Source organism: Oncorhynchus masou, chromosome 29 (genome assembly GCF_036934945.1).
Source record: "Oncorhynchus masou masou isolate Uvic2021 chromosome 29, UVic_Omas_1.1, whole genome shotgun sequence".
Lineage (NCBI taxonomy): Eukaryota > Metazoa > Chordata > Actinopteri > Salmoniformes > Salmonidae > Oncorhynchus > Oncorhynchus masou.
In genome coordinates this window covers 99161873-99179174 of record NC_088240.1, presented here as the reverse complement: position 1 = coordinate 99179174, position 17302 = coordinate 99161873, and positions in this window count along the sequence as shown.

The following is a 17302-nucleotide window of genomic DNA, read 5'->3' as shown; positions in this document are numbered from 1 at the left end:
TTAGGGACCACCTGCTGTAGAGGTCTGCCGATCGTTCAGCACACATTGCTTTAGGGACCACCTGCCGATCGTTGAGCACACATTGCTTTAGGGACCACCCTCTGTAGAGGTCTGCTGATCGTTTCGCACACATCGCTTTAGGGACCACCTGCTGTAGACCTCTGCCGATCGTTCAGCACACATCGCTTTAGGGACCACCTGCTGTAGACCTCTGGCGATTGTTCAGCACACATTGCTTTAGGGACCACCTGCTGTAGACCTCTGCCGATCGTTCAGCACACATTGCTTTAGGGACCACCTGCCGATCGTTCAGCACACATTGCTTTAGGGACCACCTGCCGATCGTTCAGCACACATTGCTTTAGGGACCACCCTCTGTAGAGGTCTGCCGATCGTTCAGCTCACATTGCTTTAGGGACCACCCTCTGTAGAGGTCTGCCGATCATTCAGCACACATTGCTCTAGGGACCACCTGCCGATCGTTCAGCACACATTGCTTTAGGGACCACCTGCTGTAGAGGTCTGCCGATCGTTCAGCACACATTGCTTTAGGGACCACCTGCTGTAGAGGTATGCCGATCGTTCAGCACACATTGCTTTAGGGACCACCTGCCGATCGTTCAGCACACATTGCTTTAGGGACCACCTGCTGTAGAGGTCTGCCGATCGTTCAGCACACATTGCTTTAGGGACCACCTGCTGTAGAGGTATGCCGATCGTTCAGCACACATTGCTTTAGGGACCACCTGCTGTAGAGGTATGCCGATCGTTCAGCACACATTGCTTTAGGGACCACCTGCTGTAGAGGTATGCCGATCGTTCAGCACACATTGCTTTAGGGACCACCTGCTGTAGAGGTATGCCGATCGTTCAGCACACATTGCTTTAGGGACCACCTGCTGTAGAGGTATGCCGATCGTTCAGCACACATTGCTTTAGGGACCACCTGCTGTAGAGGTCTGCCGATCGTTCAGCACACATTGCTTTAGGGACCACCTGCCGATCGTTCAGCACACATTGCTTTAGGGACCACCTGCCGATCGTTCAGCACACATTGCTTTAGGGACCACCTGCTGTAGAGGTCTGCCGATCGTTCAGCACACATTGCTTTAGGGACCACCTGCTGTAGAGGTCTGCCGATCGTTCAGCACACATTGCTTTAGGGACCACCTGCTGTAGACCTCTGCCGATCGTTGAGCACACATTGCTTTAGGGACCACCCTCTGTAGAGGTCTGTTGATCGTTTCGCACACATCGCTTTAGGGACCACCTGCTATAGACCTCTGCCGATCGTTCAGCACACATCGCTTTAGGGACCACCCTCTGTAGAGGTCTGCTGATCGTTTCGCACACATTGCTTTAGGGACCACCTGCTGTAGAGGTCTGCCGATCGTTCAGCACACATCGCTTTAGGGACCACCTGCTGTAGAGGTCTGCCGATCGTTCAGCACACATCGCTTTAGGGACCACGTGCTGTAGAGGTCTGCCGATCGTTCAGCACACATCGCTTTAGGGACCACCTGCTGTAGAGGTCTGCCGATCGTTCAGCACACATCGCTTTAGGGACCACCTGCTGTAGAGGTCTGCCGATCGTTCAGCACACATTGCTTTAGGGACCACCTGCCGATTGTTCAGCACACATTGCTTTAGGGACCACCTGCTATAGACCTCTGCTGATCGTTCAGCACACATTGCTTTAGGGACCACCTGCTGTAGACCTCTGCCGATCGTTCAGCACACATCGCTTTAGGGACCACCCTCTGTAGGCATCTGGCGATCGTTCAGCACACATTGCTTTAGGGACCACCTGCTGTAGAGGTCTGCCGATCGTTCAGCACACATTGCTTTAGGGACCACCTGCTGTAGAGGTCTGCCGATCGTTCAGCACACATTGCTTTAGGGACCACCTGCTGTAGACCTCTGCCGATCGTTCAGCACACATTGCTTTACGGACCACCTGCTGTAGAGGTCTGCCGATCGTTCAGCACACATTGCTTTAGGGACCACCTTCTGTAGAGGTCTGCCGATCGTTCAGCACACATTGCTTTAGGGACCACCCTCTGTAGAGGTCTGCCGATCGTTCAGCACACATTGCTTTAGGGACCACCTGCTGTAGAGGTCTGCCGATCGTTCAGCACACATTGCTTTAGGGACCACCTGCTGAAGAGGTCTGCCGATCGTTCAGCACACATTGCTTTAGGGCTCACCTACTGTAGAGGTCTGCCGATCGTTCAGCACACATTGCTTTAGGGACCACCTGCTGTAGACCTCTGCCGATCGTTCAGCACACATTGCTTTAGGGACCACCTGCTGTAGACCTCTGCCGATCATTCAGCACACATTGCTTTAGGGACCACCTGCCGATCGTTCAGCACACATTGCTTTAGGAACACCTGCCGATCGTTCAGCACACATTGCTTTAGGGACCACCTGCCGATCGTTCAGCACACATTGCTTTAGGGACCACCTGCCGATCGTTCAGCACACATTGCTTTAGGGACCACCTGCTGTAGAGGTCTGCCGATCGTTCAGCACACATTGCTTTAGGGACCACCTGCCGATCGTTCAGCACACATTGCTTTAGGGACCACCTGCCGATCGTTCAGCACACATTGCTCTAGGGACCACCTGCCGATCGTTCAGCACACATTGCTTTAGGGACCACCTGCTGTAGAGGTCTGCCGATCGTTCAGCACACATTGCTTTAGGGACCACCTGCTGTAGACCTCTGCCGATCGTTGAGCACACATTGCTTTAGGGACCACCCTCTGTAGAGGTCTGCTGATCGTTTCGCACACATCGCTTTAGGGACCACCTGCTATAGACCTCTGCCGATCGTTCAGCACACATCGCTTTAGGGACCACCCTCTGTAGAGGTCTGCTGATCGTTTCGCACACATTGCTTTAGGGACCACCTGCTGTAGAGGTATGCCGATCGTTCAGCACACATTGCTTTAGGGACCACCTGCTGTAGAGGTATGCCGATCGTTCAGCACACATTGCTTTAGGGACCACCTGCTGTAGAGGTATGCCGATCGTTCAGCACACATTGCTTTAGGGACCACCTGCTGTAGAGGTCTGCCGATCGTTCAGCACACATTGCTTTAGGGACCACCTGCCGATCGTTCAGCACACATTGCTTTAGGGACCACCTGCCGATCGTTCAGCACACATTGCTTTAGGGACCACCTGCTGTAGAGGTCTGCCGATCGTTCAGCACACATTGCTTTAGGGACCACCTGCTGTAGAGGTCTGCCGATCGTTCAGCACACATTGCTTTAGGGACCACCTGCTGTAGACCTCTGCCGATCGTTGAGCACACATTGCTTTAGGGACCACCCTCTGTAGAGGTCTGCTGATCGTTTCGCACACATCGCTTTAGGGACCACCTGCTATAGACCTCTGCCGATCGTTCAGCACACATCGCTTTAGGGACCACCCTCTGTAGAGGTCTGCTGATCGTTTCGCACACATTGCTTTAGGGACCACCTGCTGTAGAGGTCTGCCGATCGTTCAGCACACATCGCTTTAGGGACCACCTGCTGTAGAGGTCTGCCGATCGTTCAGCACACATCGCTTTAGGGACCACGTGCTGTAGAGGTCTGCCGATCGTTCAGCACACATCGCTTTAGGGACCACCTGCTGTAGAGGTCTGCCGATCGTTCAGCACACATCGCTTTAGGGACCACCTGCTGTAGAGGTCTGCCGATCGTTCAGCACACATTGCTTTAGGGACCACCTGCCGATTGTTCAGCACACATTGCTTTAGGGACCACCTGCTATAGACCTCTGCTGATCGTTCAGCACACATTGCTTTAGGGACCACCTGCTGTAGACCTCTGCCGATCGTTCAGCACACATCGCTTTAGGGACCACCCTCTGTAGGCATCTGGCGATCGTTCAGCACACATTGCTTTAGGGACCACCTGCTGTAGAGGTCTGCCGATCGTTCAGCACACATTGCTTTAGGGACCACCTGCTGTAGAGGTCTGCCGATCGTTCAGCACACATTGCTTTAGGGACCACCTGCTGTAGACCTCTGCCGATCGTTCAGCACACATTGCTTTACGGACCACCTGCTGTAGAGGTCTGCCGATCGTTCAGCACACATTGCTTTAGGGACCACCTTCTGTAGAGGTCTGCCGATCGTTCAGCACACATTGCTTTAGGGACCACCCTCTGTAGAGGTCTGCCGATCGTTCAGCACACATTGCTTTAGGGACCACCTGCTGTAGAGGTCTGCCGATCGTTCAGCACACATTGCTTTAGGGACCACCTGCTGAAGAGGTCTGCCGATCGTTCAGCACACATTGCTTTAGGGCTCACCTACTGTAGAGGTCTGCCGATCGTTCAGCACACATTGCTTTAGGGACCACCTGCTGTAGACCTCTGCCGATCGTTCAGCACACATTGCTTTAGGGACCACCTGCTGTAGACCTCTGCCGATCATTCAGCACACATTGCTTTAGGGACCACCTGCCGATCGTTCAGCACACATTGCTTTAGGAACACCTGCCGATCGTTCAGCACACATTGCTTTAGGGAACACCTGCCGATCGTTCAGCACACATTGCTTTAGGGACCACCTGCCGATCGTTCAGCACACATTGCTTTAGGGACCACCTGCTGTAGAGGTCTGCCGATCGTTCAGCACACATTGCTTTAGGGACCACCTGCCGATCGTTCAGCACACATTGCTTTAGGGACCACCTGCCGATCGTTCAGCACACATTGCTCTAGGGACCACCTGCCGATCGTTCAGCACACATTGCTTTAGGGACCACCTGCTGTAGAGGTCTGCCGATCGTTCAGCACACATTGCTTTAGGGACCACCTGCTGTAGACCTCTGCCGATCGTTGAGCACACATTGCTTTAGGGACCACCCTCTGTAGAGGTCTGCTGATCGTTTCGCACACATCGCTTTAGGGACCACCTGCTATAGACCTCTGCCGATCGTTCAGCACACATCGCTTTAGGGACCACCCTCTGTAGAGGTCTGCTGATCGTTTCGCACACATTGCTTTAGGGACCACCTGCTGTAGAGGTCTGCCGATCGTTCAGCACACATCGCTTTAGGGACCACCTGCTGTAGAGGTCTGCCGATCGTTCAGCACACATCGCTTTAGGGACCACGTGCTGTAGAGGTCTGCCGATCGTTCAGCACACATCGCTTTAGGGACCACCTGCTGTAGAGGTCTGCCGATCGTTCAGCACACATCGCTTTAGGGACCACCTGCTGTAGAGGTCTGCCGATCGTTCAGCACACATTGCTTTAGGGACCACCTGCCGATTGTTCAGCACACATTGCTTTAGGGACCACCTGCTATAGACCTCTGCTGATCGTTCAGCACACATTGCTTTAGGGACCACCTGCTGTAGACCTCTGCCGATCGTTCAGCACACATCGCTTTAGGGACCACCCTCTGTAGGCATCTGGCGATCGTTCAGCACACATTGCTTTAGGGACCACCTGCTGTAGAGGTCTGCCGATCGTTCAGCACACATTGCTTTAGGGACCACCTGCTGTAGAGGTCTGCCGATCGTTCAGCACACATTGCTTTAGGGACCACCTGCTGTAGACCTCTGCCGATCGTTCAGCACACATTGCTTTACGGACCACCTGCTGTAGAGGTCTGCCGATCGTTCAGCACACATTGCTTTAGGGACCACCTGCTGTAGAGGTCTGCCGATCGTTCAGCACACATTGCTTTAGGGACCACCTGCTGTAGAGGTCTGCCGATCGTTCAGCACACATTGCTTTAGGGACCACCTGCTGTAGACCTCTGCCGATCGTTCAGCACACATTGCTTTACGGACCACCTGCTGTAGAGGTCTGCCGATCGTTCAGCACACATTGCTTTAGGGACCACCTTCTGTAGAGGTCTGCCGATCGTTCAGCACACATTGCTTTAGGGACCACCCTCTGTAGAGGTCTGCCGATCGTTCAGCACACATTGCTTTAGGGACCACCTGCTGTAGAGGTCTGCCGATCGTTCAGCACACATTGCTTTAGGGACCACCTGCTGAAGAGGTCTGCCGATCGTTCAGCACACATTGCTTTAGGGCTCACCTACTGTAGAGGTCTGCCGATCGTTCAGCACACATTGCTTTAGGGACCACCTGCTGTAGACCTCTGCCGATCGTTCAGCACACATTGCTTTAGGGACCACCTGCTGTAGACCTCTGCCGATCATTCAGCACACATTGCTTTAGGGACCACCTGCCGATCGTTCAGCACACATTGCTTTAGGGAACACCTGCCGATCGTTCAGCACACATTGCTTTAGGGACCACCTGCCGATCGTTCAGCACACATTGCTTTAGGGACCACCTGCCGATCGTTCAGCACACATTGCTTTAGGGACCACCTGCTGTAGAGGTCTGCCGATCGTTCAGCACACATTGCTTTAGGGACCACCTGCCGATCGTTCAGCACACATTGCTTTAGGGACCACCTGCCGATCGTTCAGCACACATTGCTCTAGGGACCACCTGCCGATCGTTCAGCACACATTGCTTTAGGGACCACCTGCTGTAGAGGTCTGCCGATCGTTCAGCACACATTGCTTTAGGGACCACCTGCTGTAGAGGTCTGCCGATCGTTCAGCACACATTGCTTTAGGGACCACCTGCTGTAGGCGTCTGCCGACATTTTTCACGCGAGACTACATGCGGCACTCTGGTTGGCAAATGACGTTCTATTACTCTCAGCCAGGAACCGCTTACTGGTGTGTCTCAGCCCTTAAACAAAGCCTCGGTAATAACAATCTTACGCTCATTGAGAGGAAGTTAAACGACAAGGGCAAGTGCTTGTCTGAGTGCAGGTTCAAAGAAGAAGTCCACTTTGTTTGTTTTAGTGGCCGACTTACTGCATTTCTGACAAACTTTTACCGAAAACTAGACAGGAGTTTTTTTCCATGTTGCCTTCTTGGAAAATATGAACGATAGAAGAGATAGGAGTGAACAGTAGCAAGCACTTTAGGACACGACACCCCGTGTTAGAATTATTTTTTAAATGTTTCTTTAACTAGGCAAGTCAGTTAAGAACAAATCATTTTTTGCAATGACAGCCTACCCTGGGCCAAACCCAGACAGGCCAATAGTGCTCCGCCCAATGGGACTCCCAATCACAGCCAGTTGTGATACAGCCTGGAATCAATCCAGGGTCTGCACTGGGATGCAGTGCCTTAGACCACTGCACCACCCGGGAGCCCTGTTAAAGTGGAAGACAACTGGAAAAGGAATGTAATTGCAGTAGGTGTGACACTAATGGTGAATAATATTTACACCATAAAAATAGCTCCTGTTGCTGTAGGATTCAAGGAAAATCCCACCTATTATTAGGTGCAGCTAAATGGCCTGTCTGATACTTGCTGAATAAGGTTGATTGGAAAGTAAATGATGAATTAATGAAATAACATTGTTGGAACAATGGGCACAATAAATTAGCTAAATTGGGGAAGAAGTCAAATGAGGATAGGTTGCGAATTGTTTAAACATCTTCAAATCAACATATGCACAGGAAATTGGACACATAAACTTTTGCCACAGGCCCCTAATGTCTTACAGTCTGCATTAGTCCCCATATGATCATACTACAAGTCATAAAATACATGACATTTTCTGAAAGACAATTCGGGTTTTTAAATATAAATCATCAACTACTGATGTGATGTTGTAAATCACACACACACACACACACACACACACACACACACACACACACACACTAGAACCACCATAGAGAGACAGCACTGGATTGGTCATATAAAATTAAATATAAAATGGTGAAAATATCTCATTCTCAGAATTAAGTAACTGACTGAGAAAAGCTGTTTGATGTTTTAGGACAGTCTGATGTTGATGTTTTAGGACAGTCTGATGTTGATGTTTTAGAACAGTCTGATGTTTTAGAACAGTCTGATGTTTTAGGACAGTCTGCTGTTTTAGGACAGTCTGCTGTTGTTGTTTTAGGACAGTCTGATGTTGATGTTTTAGGACAGTCTGATATTTTAGAACAGTCTGATGTTTTAGGACAGTCTGCTGTTTTAGGACAGTCTGCTGTTGTTGTTTTAGGACAGTCTGATGTTGATGTTTTTGGACAGTCTGCTGTTGATGTTTTAGGACAGTCTGCTGTTGATGTTTTAGGACAGTCTGATGTTGATGTTTTAGGACAGTCTGATGTTGATGTTTTAGGACAGTCTGATGTTGATGTTTTAGGACAGTCTGCTGTTGATGTTTTAGGACAGTCTGATGTTGATGTTTTAGGACAGTCTGATGTTGATGTTTTAGGATTAGTCCAGTGTTGATGTTTTAGAACAGTCTGATGTTTTAGGACAGTCTGATGTTGATGTTTTAGGACAGTCTGCTGTTGATGTTTTAGGACAGTCTTATATTGATGTTTTAGGACAGTCTGATGTTGATGTTTTAGGACAGTCCAGTGTTACTGTTTTAGGATAGTCTGCTGTTTTGGGAAAGTCTGATATTGATGTTTTAGGACAGTCTGATGTTGATATTTTAGGACAGGCTGAAGTTTTAGAACAGTATGGTGTTGGTGTTTTAGGACAGTCTGAAGTTTTAGAACAGTATGGTGTTGATGTTTTAGGACAATCTGATGTTGATGTTTTAGGACAGTCTGCTGTTGATGTTTTCGGACAGTCTGATGTTTTAGAACAGTCTGATGTTGATGTTTTAGGACAGTCTGATGTTGATGTTTTAGGACAGTCTGATGTTGATGTTTTAGGACAGTCTGCTGTTGATGTTTTAGGACAGTCTGCCGTTGATGTTTTAGGACAGTCTGCTGTTGATGTTTTAGGACAGTCTGCTGTTGATGTTTTAGGACAGTCTGCCGTTGATGTTTTAGGACAGTCTGCTGTTGATGTTTTAGGACAGTCTGCTGTTGATGTTTTAGGACAGTCCGCTGTTGATGTTTTAGGACAGTCTGATGTTGATGTTTTAGGACAGTCAGATGTTGATGTTTTAGAACAGTCCAGTGTTGACGTTTTAGAACAGTCTGATGTTTTAGGACAGTCTGCTGTTGATGTTTTAGGACAGTCTACTGTTGATGTTTTAGAACAGTCTGATGTTGATGTTTTAGGACAGTCTGATGTTGATGTTTTAGGACAGTCTGATGTTTTAGGACAGACTGAAGTTTTAGGACAGTATGGTGTTGATGTTTTAGGACAGTCTGATGTTGATATTTTAGGACAGTCTGATGTTGATGTTTTAGAACAGTCCAGTGTTGATGTTTTAGAACAGTCTGATGTTTTAGGACAGTATGGTGTTGATGTTTTAGGACAGCCTGATGTTGATATTTTAGGACAGTCTACTGTTGATGTTTTAGAACAGTCTGATATTGATGTTTTAGGACAGTCTGATGTTTATGTTTTAGGACAGTCTGATGTTTTAGGACAGTCTGAAGTTTTAGAACAGTATGGTGTTGATGTTTTAGGACAGTATGATGTTGATATTTTAGGACAGGCTGAAGTTTTAGAACAGTATGGTGCTGATGTTTTAGGACAGTCTGATGTTGATGTTTTAGGACAGTCTGCTGTTGATGTTTTAGGACAGTCTGCTGTTGATGTTTTAGGACAGTCTGATGTTGATGTTTTAGGACAGTCTGGTGTTGATGTTTTAGGACAGTCTGATGTTGATGTTTTAGGACAGTCTGCTGTTGATGTTTTAGGACAGTCTGCTGTTGATGTTTTAGGACAGTCTGCTGTTGATGTTTTAGGACAGTCTGATGTTGATGTTTTAGGACAGTCTGATGTTGATGTTTTAGGACAGTCTATTGTTGATGTTTTAGGATTAGTCCAGTGTTGATGTTTTAGAACAGTCTGATGTTTTAGGACAGTCCGCTGTTGATGTTTTAAGACAGTCTGATGTTGATGTTTTAGGACAGTCAGATGTTGATGTTTTAGAACAGTCCAGTGTTGACGTTTTAGAACAGTCTGATGTTTTAGGACAGTCTGCTGTTGATGTTTTAGGACAGTCTACTGTTGATGTTTTAGAACAGTCTGATGTTGATGTTTTAGGACAGTCTGATGTTGATGTTTTAGGACAGTCTGATGTTTTAGGACAGTCTGAAGTTTTAGGACAGTATGGTGTTGATGTTTTAGGACAGTCTGATGTTGATATTTTAGGACAGTCTGATGTTGATATTTTAGAACAGTCCAGTGTTGATGTTTTAGAACAGTCTGATGTTTTAGGACAGTATGGTGTTGATGTTTTAGGACAGTCTGATGTTGATATTGTAGGACAGTCTACTGTTGATGTTTTAGAACAGTCTGATATTGATGTTTTAGGACAGTCTGATGTTTATGTTTTAGGACAGTCTGATGTTTTAGGACAGTCTGAAGTTTTAGAACAGTATGGTGTTGATGTTTTAGGACAGTATGATGTTGATATTTTAGGACAGGCTGAAGTTTTAGAACAGTATGGTGCTGATGTTTTAGGACAGTCTGATGTTGATGTTTTAGGACAGTCTGCTGTTGATGTTTTAGGACAGTCTGGTGTTGATGTTTTAGGACAGTCTGATGTTGATGTTTTAGGACAGTCTGATGTTGATGTTTTAGGACAGTCTGCTGTTGATGTTTTAGGACAGTCTGCTGTTGATGTTTTAGGACAGTCTGATGTTGATGTTTTAGGACAGTCTGATGTTGATGTTTTAGGACAGTCTGATGTTGATGTTTTAGGATTAGTCCAGTGTTGATGTTTTAGAACAGTCTGATGTTTTAGGACAGTCTGATGTTGATGTTTTAGGACAGTCTGATGTTGATGTTTTAGGACAGTCTACTGTTGATGTTTTAGGACAGTCTGCTGTTGATGTTTTAGGACAGTCTGCTGTTGATGTTTTAGGACAGTCTTATATTGATGTTTTAGGACAGTCTGATGTTGATGTTTTAGGACAGTCCAGTGTTACTGTTTTAGGATAGTCTGCTGTTTTGGGACAGTCTGATGTTGATGTTTTAGGAAAGTCTGATATTGATGTTTTAGGACAGTCTGATGTTGATATTTTAGGACAGGCTGAAGTTTTAGAACAGTATGGTGTTGGTGTTTTAGGACAGTCTGAAGTTTTAGAACAGTATGGTGTTGATGTTTTAGGACAATCTGATGTTGATGTTTTAGGACAGTCTCCTGTTGATGTTTTCGGACAGTCTGATGTTTTAGAACAGTCTGATGTTGATGTTTTAGGACAGTCTGCTGTTGATGTTTTAGGACAGTCTGCTGTTGATGTTTTAGGACAGTCTGCTGTTGATGTTTTAGGACAGTCTGCCGTTGATGTTTTAGGACAGTCTGCCGTTGATGTTTTAGGACAGTCTGCTGTTGATGTTTTAGGACAGTCCGCTGTTGATGTTTTAGGACAGTCTGATGTTGATGTTTTAGAACAGTCCAGTGTTGATGTTTTAGGACAGTCTGATGTTTTAGGACAGTCTGCTGTTGATGTTTTAGGACAGTCTGATGTTTATGTTTTAGGACAGTCTGATGTTTTAGGACAGTCTGAAGTTTTAGAACAGTATGGTGTTGATGTTTTAGGACAGGCTGAAGTTTTAGAACAGTATGGTGCTGATGTTTTAGGACAGTCTGATGTTGATGTTTTAGGACAGTCTGCTGTTGATGTTTTAGGACAGTCTGATGTTGATGTTTTAGGACAGTCTGGTGTTGATGTTTTAGGACAGTCCAGTGTTGATGTTTTAGAACAGTCTGATGTTTTAGGACAGTCTACTGTTGATGTTTTAGGACAGTCTGCTGTTGATGTTTTATAACAGTCTGATGTTGATGTTTTAGGACAGTCTGATGTTGATGTTTTAGGACAGTCTGATGTTTTAGGACAGTCTGAAGTTTTAGAACAGTATGGTGTTGATGTTTTAGGACAGGCTGAAGTTTTAGAACAGTATGGTGTTGATGTTTTCGGACAGTCTGATGTTGATGTTTTAGGACAGTCTGCTGTTGATGTTTTCGGACAGTCTGATGTTTTAGAACAGTCTGATGTTGATGTTTTAGGACAGTCTGATGTTGATGTTTTAGGACAGTCTGATGTTGATGTTTTAGGACAGTCTGCTGTTGATGTTTTAGGACAGTCTGCCGTTGATGTTTTAGGACAGGCTGAAGTTTTAGAACAGTATGGTGTTGATGTTTTAGGACAGTCTGATGTTTTAGAACAGTATGGTGTTGGTGTTTTAGGACAGTCTGGTGTTGATGTTTTAGGACAGTCTGATGTTGATGTTTTAGGACAGCCTAATTGTTTATGTTTTAGGACAGTCTAACGTTTTAGAACAGTGTGGTGTTGATGTTTTAGGACATCTGATGTTGATGTTTTAGGACAGTCTGATGTTGATGTTTTAGGACAGTCTGATGTTGATGTTTTAGGACAAAAAAAAGACATGAAATCAATATGTAAACACAGTACTGCATACCACACACAGTTTATATGACGTTATCCATTAGCAAGAGAGAAGTTTTGGAACGATATTAAGCATTTCAGAACACATTTAGAAGATACTTACGTATTTCTTTTGTATGATGTTCCTTTTGGGTCTGTCTTTACTCATCCTGCAAACCGGATTGGTTCGGTTAAAAACCGAATAGCCACATGTATATCCTTTTTTAGAACATGCAATTATTTAAATCCCGTGGTGTGATCCAGCGAGGTGGCAGTGTCTTTATCCCCACTCTCTCCCTCTCTCTCTCTCTCACGCTGTCTCTACTTCCCTTTTCGCTGAGTCGCCTGGGAGAGAAATTCCAATTTTGCAATCCACGACAAGAAACACAAATTTAAACACCCCCAAAATCACGGCGTTATAACATATGCATAACAACGAACCGGACAATCTCCCATTATGCGAATGAAAAGGGCATGTATCCTGGTTATCCTCGAGGCACAAATCAAACACGCTTTGAGGGCCCAGCAGATTCCGTGTTGAAGAATATCACAGACGGGAGTTAAAAGGTACAAAAAAATGCTTCCCCCCCGAAAAAAAAAATATCCAAAATCCAGAAACACGTTTCAGCGGTGTCTGCCAGACGACGAGTTAACTCTCCCACACCGCTAGTAATGGTAACGGCATGGGTTTATCTGCAGCGTCTTCCTACCGCGATAAACCGGGGAATATGCCCCAGCGGTGAGTCTCGAGGAATACAGTACCACGTTAGGGACTGGGTGAAAATACAAACACAGTCATCTGGCGTGAGGAGCAATGTCGCGATACATCCCTCGAAGATCCATGGACGGGCCTCCTAAATGATTTCCATATCAATAAATAACATTTACAATGCGATATACTATATTATTGTAATGTACCTTTATTCATAATTTAAAATGTATTAAAAATAGGCACATCAATAAAGACTGCACACATAATAACCAAGTTAGAAATACAAACAATGTAGCCGCTAACATTGTAATTACATGGTCACAATGTATTTACCATACGAATGACAATGTTTATTTTGTTGAGTTGCAGAACAAGGGCTACACAGTCTATATATGTATTGATGTGAGTGTGAGATAAGCTACAGGGAGGGATATTGAATAAGAAACTGGAAAAAATGTGATGTCCAACACCTCCTATTGAAATCACTCTGACCAACAGACAAGAACGAGAGAGAGAGAGAGATTATTGTTTATTTCACTTTTGTTAATGATCTATTTCACTTGCTTTGGACATGTAAACATACATTTACCATGCCAAGAAAGCCCTTAAATTGAAATTGAATTGAGAGAGAGAGACATTATTACAACCCTGTACATAGCCATAATATGACATTTGAAATGTCTCTATTCCTCTGAAAGTTTTGTGAGTGTTATGTTTACTGTTAATTATGATTGTTTATTTCACTTTTGTTTATGAACTATTTCACCTGCTATAGCAATGTAAACATATGTTTCCCATACCAATAAAGCCCTTAAATTGAATTGAATTGAGAGAGGGAGAGAGAGAGAGAGAGAGAGGGGAGAGAGAGAGGGGGGAGAAAGAGAGAGAGCGAGAAAGAGAGAGAAAGAGAGAGAGAGAGGGGAGAGAGAGGAGGGGAGACTAATGCAGGGGTGGAGTCATGTCTCTGCAGGAATAAACTGAGAAGGAAAGTACATGCAGCTGCATGAGGACAATGCTAAAGAAAGTTTGGCAGGTCCTCAAAGCCTGTCTAAATGAGGACCTTAGTTTACATTTCTAAATTAGAAACAGAGAACCTACTGTTAGACTGTGAATGAGGACCTTAGTTTACATTTCTACATTAGAAACAGAGAGCCTACTGTTAGACTGTGAATGAGGATCTTAGTTTACATTTCTACATTAGAAACAGAGAGCCTACTGTTAGACTGTGAATGAGGACCTTAGTTTACATTTCTACATTAGAAACAGAGAACCTACTGTTAGACTGTGAATGAGGAAAGAAATGGGGAGGTTGTAGACTATTAATGTCTATATTCACATTCTAATGGTTTCACTGGTGTATTTAAAGTGTGTGTGGTGTGTTGGTGACGTTTGTCATGAAGACTTGATTTCAGGTGTGTTAGCCAAGGTGGACCCCTCATTACAATCATGTGAACTGCCGTTTAGACTTGAGTTGACAAATGATCTGGTAGTCAACCTCTAAAGGTCCACTGACTGGAGCTGATGCAGAATTCATTAGGCCCTGCAGTCAACCACATCCTTCAACTCAACTGACCATTATCCCTCGCTATAAATGGGTAATATAAACTGTGTTCCACATGACACCCTATTCCCAAAATAGTGCACTACATTCGACCAGAGTCCTATGAGCCCTGGTCAAAAGTAGTGCACTATAAAGGAAATGCGGTGCCATTTGGGACGGGCCCAAAGAAGCACTTTGATTTACAAGCATCTAGACTGATCACTGCAGGAGTCCATCCAGTTTGTTGTATTATATTTCAGAATCCCAATAGATTCCTGTATGTTTTCCCAGGGGCTTTTGAGACAAGAATCGAGCCGTGGCCCAAGGCCACACACACATTACTAACATGTTACAGTCATCATTTATTTAGTTTGATGTTGAGCTTAGCCTTTTTATGCAACACAAACCCTCTTGTGATTCATAGACTGGTTTCAGCAGCATCATTAGAGGGACTGTTGTCCTTCAACGCTGATTTAAAGCATGTTGTTTTCCATTTGTAGAGATAAACTTTTAGTGTTGTAAAGCTGTGTTATTCTATAGTAGGCCTCAGACCAACAGTATGGACTTTACAGGGCCTTTACTGTCTGTCTACAGACACAGTCCTTCAGGGCTTACATCTGGGGCCTGACTATACTGACAGGGCCTTTACTGTCTGTCTACAGACACAGTCCTTCAGGGCTTACATCTGGGGCCTGACTATACTGACAGGGCCTTTACTGTCTGTCTACAGACACAGTCCTTCAGGGCTTACATCTGGGGCCTGACTATACTGACAGGGCCTTTACTGTCTGTCTACAGACACAGTCCTTCAGGGCTTACATCTGGGGCCTGACTATACTGACAGGGCCTTTACTGTCTGTCTACAGACACAGTCCTTCAGGGCTTACATCTGGGGCCTGACTATACTGACAGGGCCTTTACTGTCTGTCTACAGACTCAGTCCTTCAGGGCTTACATCTGGGGCCTGACTATACTGACAGGGCCTTTACTGTCTGTCTACAGACACAGTCCTTCAGGGCTTACATCTGGGGCCTGACTATACTGACAGGGCCTTTACTGTCTGTCTACAGACACAGTCCTTCAGGGCTTACATCTGGGGGCCTGACTATACTGACAGGGCCTTTACTGTCTGTCTACAGACACAGTCCTTCAGGGCTTACATCTGGGGCCTGACTATACTGACAGGGCCTTTACTGTCTGTCTACAGACACAGTCCTTCAGGGCTTACATCTGGGGCCTGACTATACTGACAGGGCCTTTACTGTCTGTCTACAGACACAGTCCTTCAGGGCTTACATCTGGGGCCTGACTATACTGACAGGGCCTTTACTGTCTGTCTACAGACTCAGGGTTTCAGGGCTTACATCTGGGGCCTGACTATACTGACAGGGCCTTTACTGTCTGTCTACAGACTCAGTCCTTCAGGGCTTACATCTGGGGCCTGACTATACTGACAGGGCCTTTACTGTCTGTCTACAGACACAGTCCTTCAGGGCTTACATCTGGGGCCTGACTATACTGACAGGGCCTTTACTGTCTGTCTACAGACACAGTCCTTCAGGGCTTACATCTGGGGCCTGACTATACTGACAGGGCCTTTACTGTCTGTCTACAGACTCAGTCCTTCAGGGCTTACATCTGGGGCCTGACTATACTGACAGGGCCTTTACTGTCTGTCTACAGACACAGTCCTTCAGGGCTTACATCTGGGGCCTGACTATACTGACAGGGCCTTTACTGTCTGTCTACAGACACAGTCCTTCAGGGCTTACATCTGGGGCCTGACTATACTGACAGGACAGTTACTGTCTGTCTACAGACACAGTCCTTCAGGGCTTACATCTGGGGCCTGACTATACTGACAGGGCCTTTACTGTCTGTCTACAGACACAGTCCTTCAGGGCTTACATCTGGGGCCTGACTATACTGACAGGGCCTTTACTGTCTGTCTACAGACACAGTCCTTCAGGGCTTACATCTGGGGCCTGACTATACTGACAGGGCCTTTACTGTCTGTCTACAGACACAGTCCTTCAGGGCTTACATCTGGGGCCTGACTATACTGACAGGGCCTTTACTGTCTGTCTACAGACACAGTCCTTCAGGGACCAAGCCCAGAAGACCATAGGGGGCATTGGACACCAGCATTAATTATGGGCCGACACAGGGGTGACTGACTGGGGTCAGGTTGTTACTGACCCAACCGGCAAAAGGAGGGGAGGAACCATGTAGAGAACTTGAGCTGCCTCGCTCACTTCTGAATGGTTGCGTCCCGATTTTGCACCCTTTTCCAGGAGTGTGCACTTGCACACTCTTCACGTCGTCAGGGGTTTAAAGCATAGGATTGGGGCAAGCATTTGGGCTAGAGAAAGTTTCCATACACAAATCATTTCCTTTAAAATCCACAAAGGGAAATAAACGAGTGATAGGAATAGCAGGTGTGTGAATTCATAAGATTGTACATGGCATGTTAGGTATGCGGCACAAGGGCCCAAACAGGTTAACGGGAAATGAGTTGCATCAGTGTGACCAAAAGAAGAGTCATTCACTCAAATCCAATTATATTTGTCACATGCGCCGAATACAACAGGTACCTTACCTTAAAATGCTTACTTTACAAACCCTTAACCAACAATGCAGTTTTAAGAAAATAGAGTTAAGAAAATA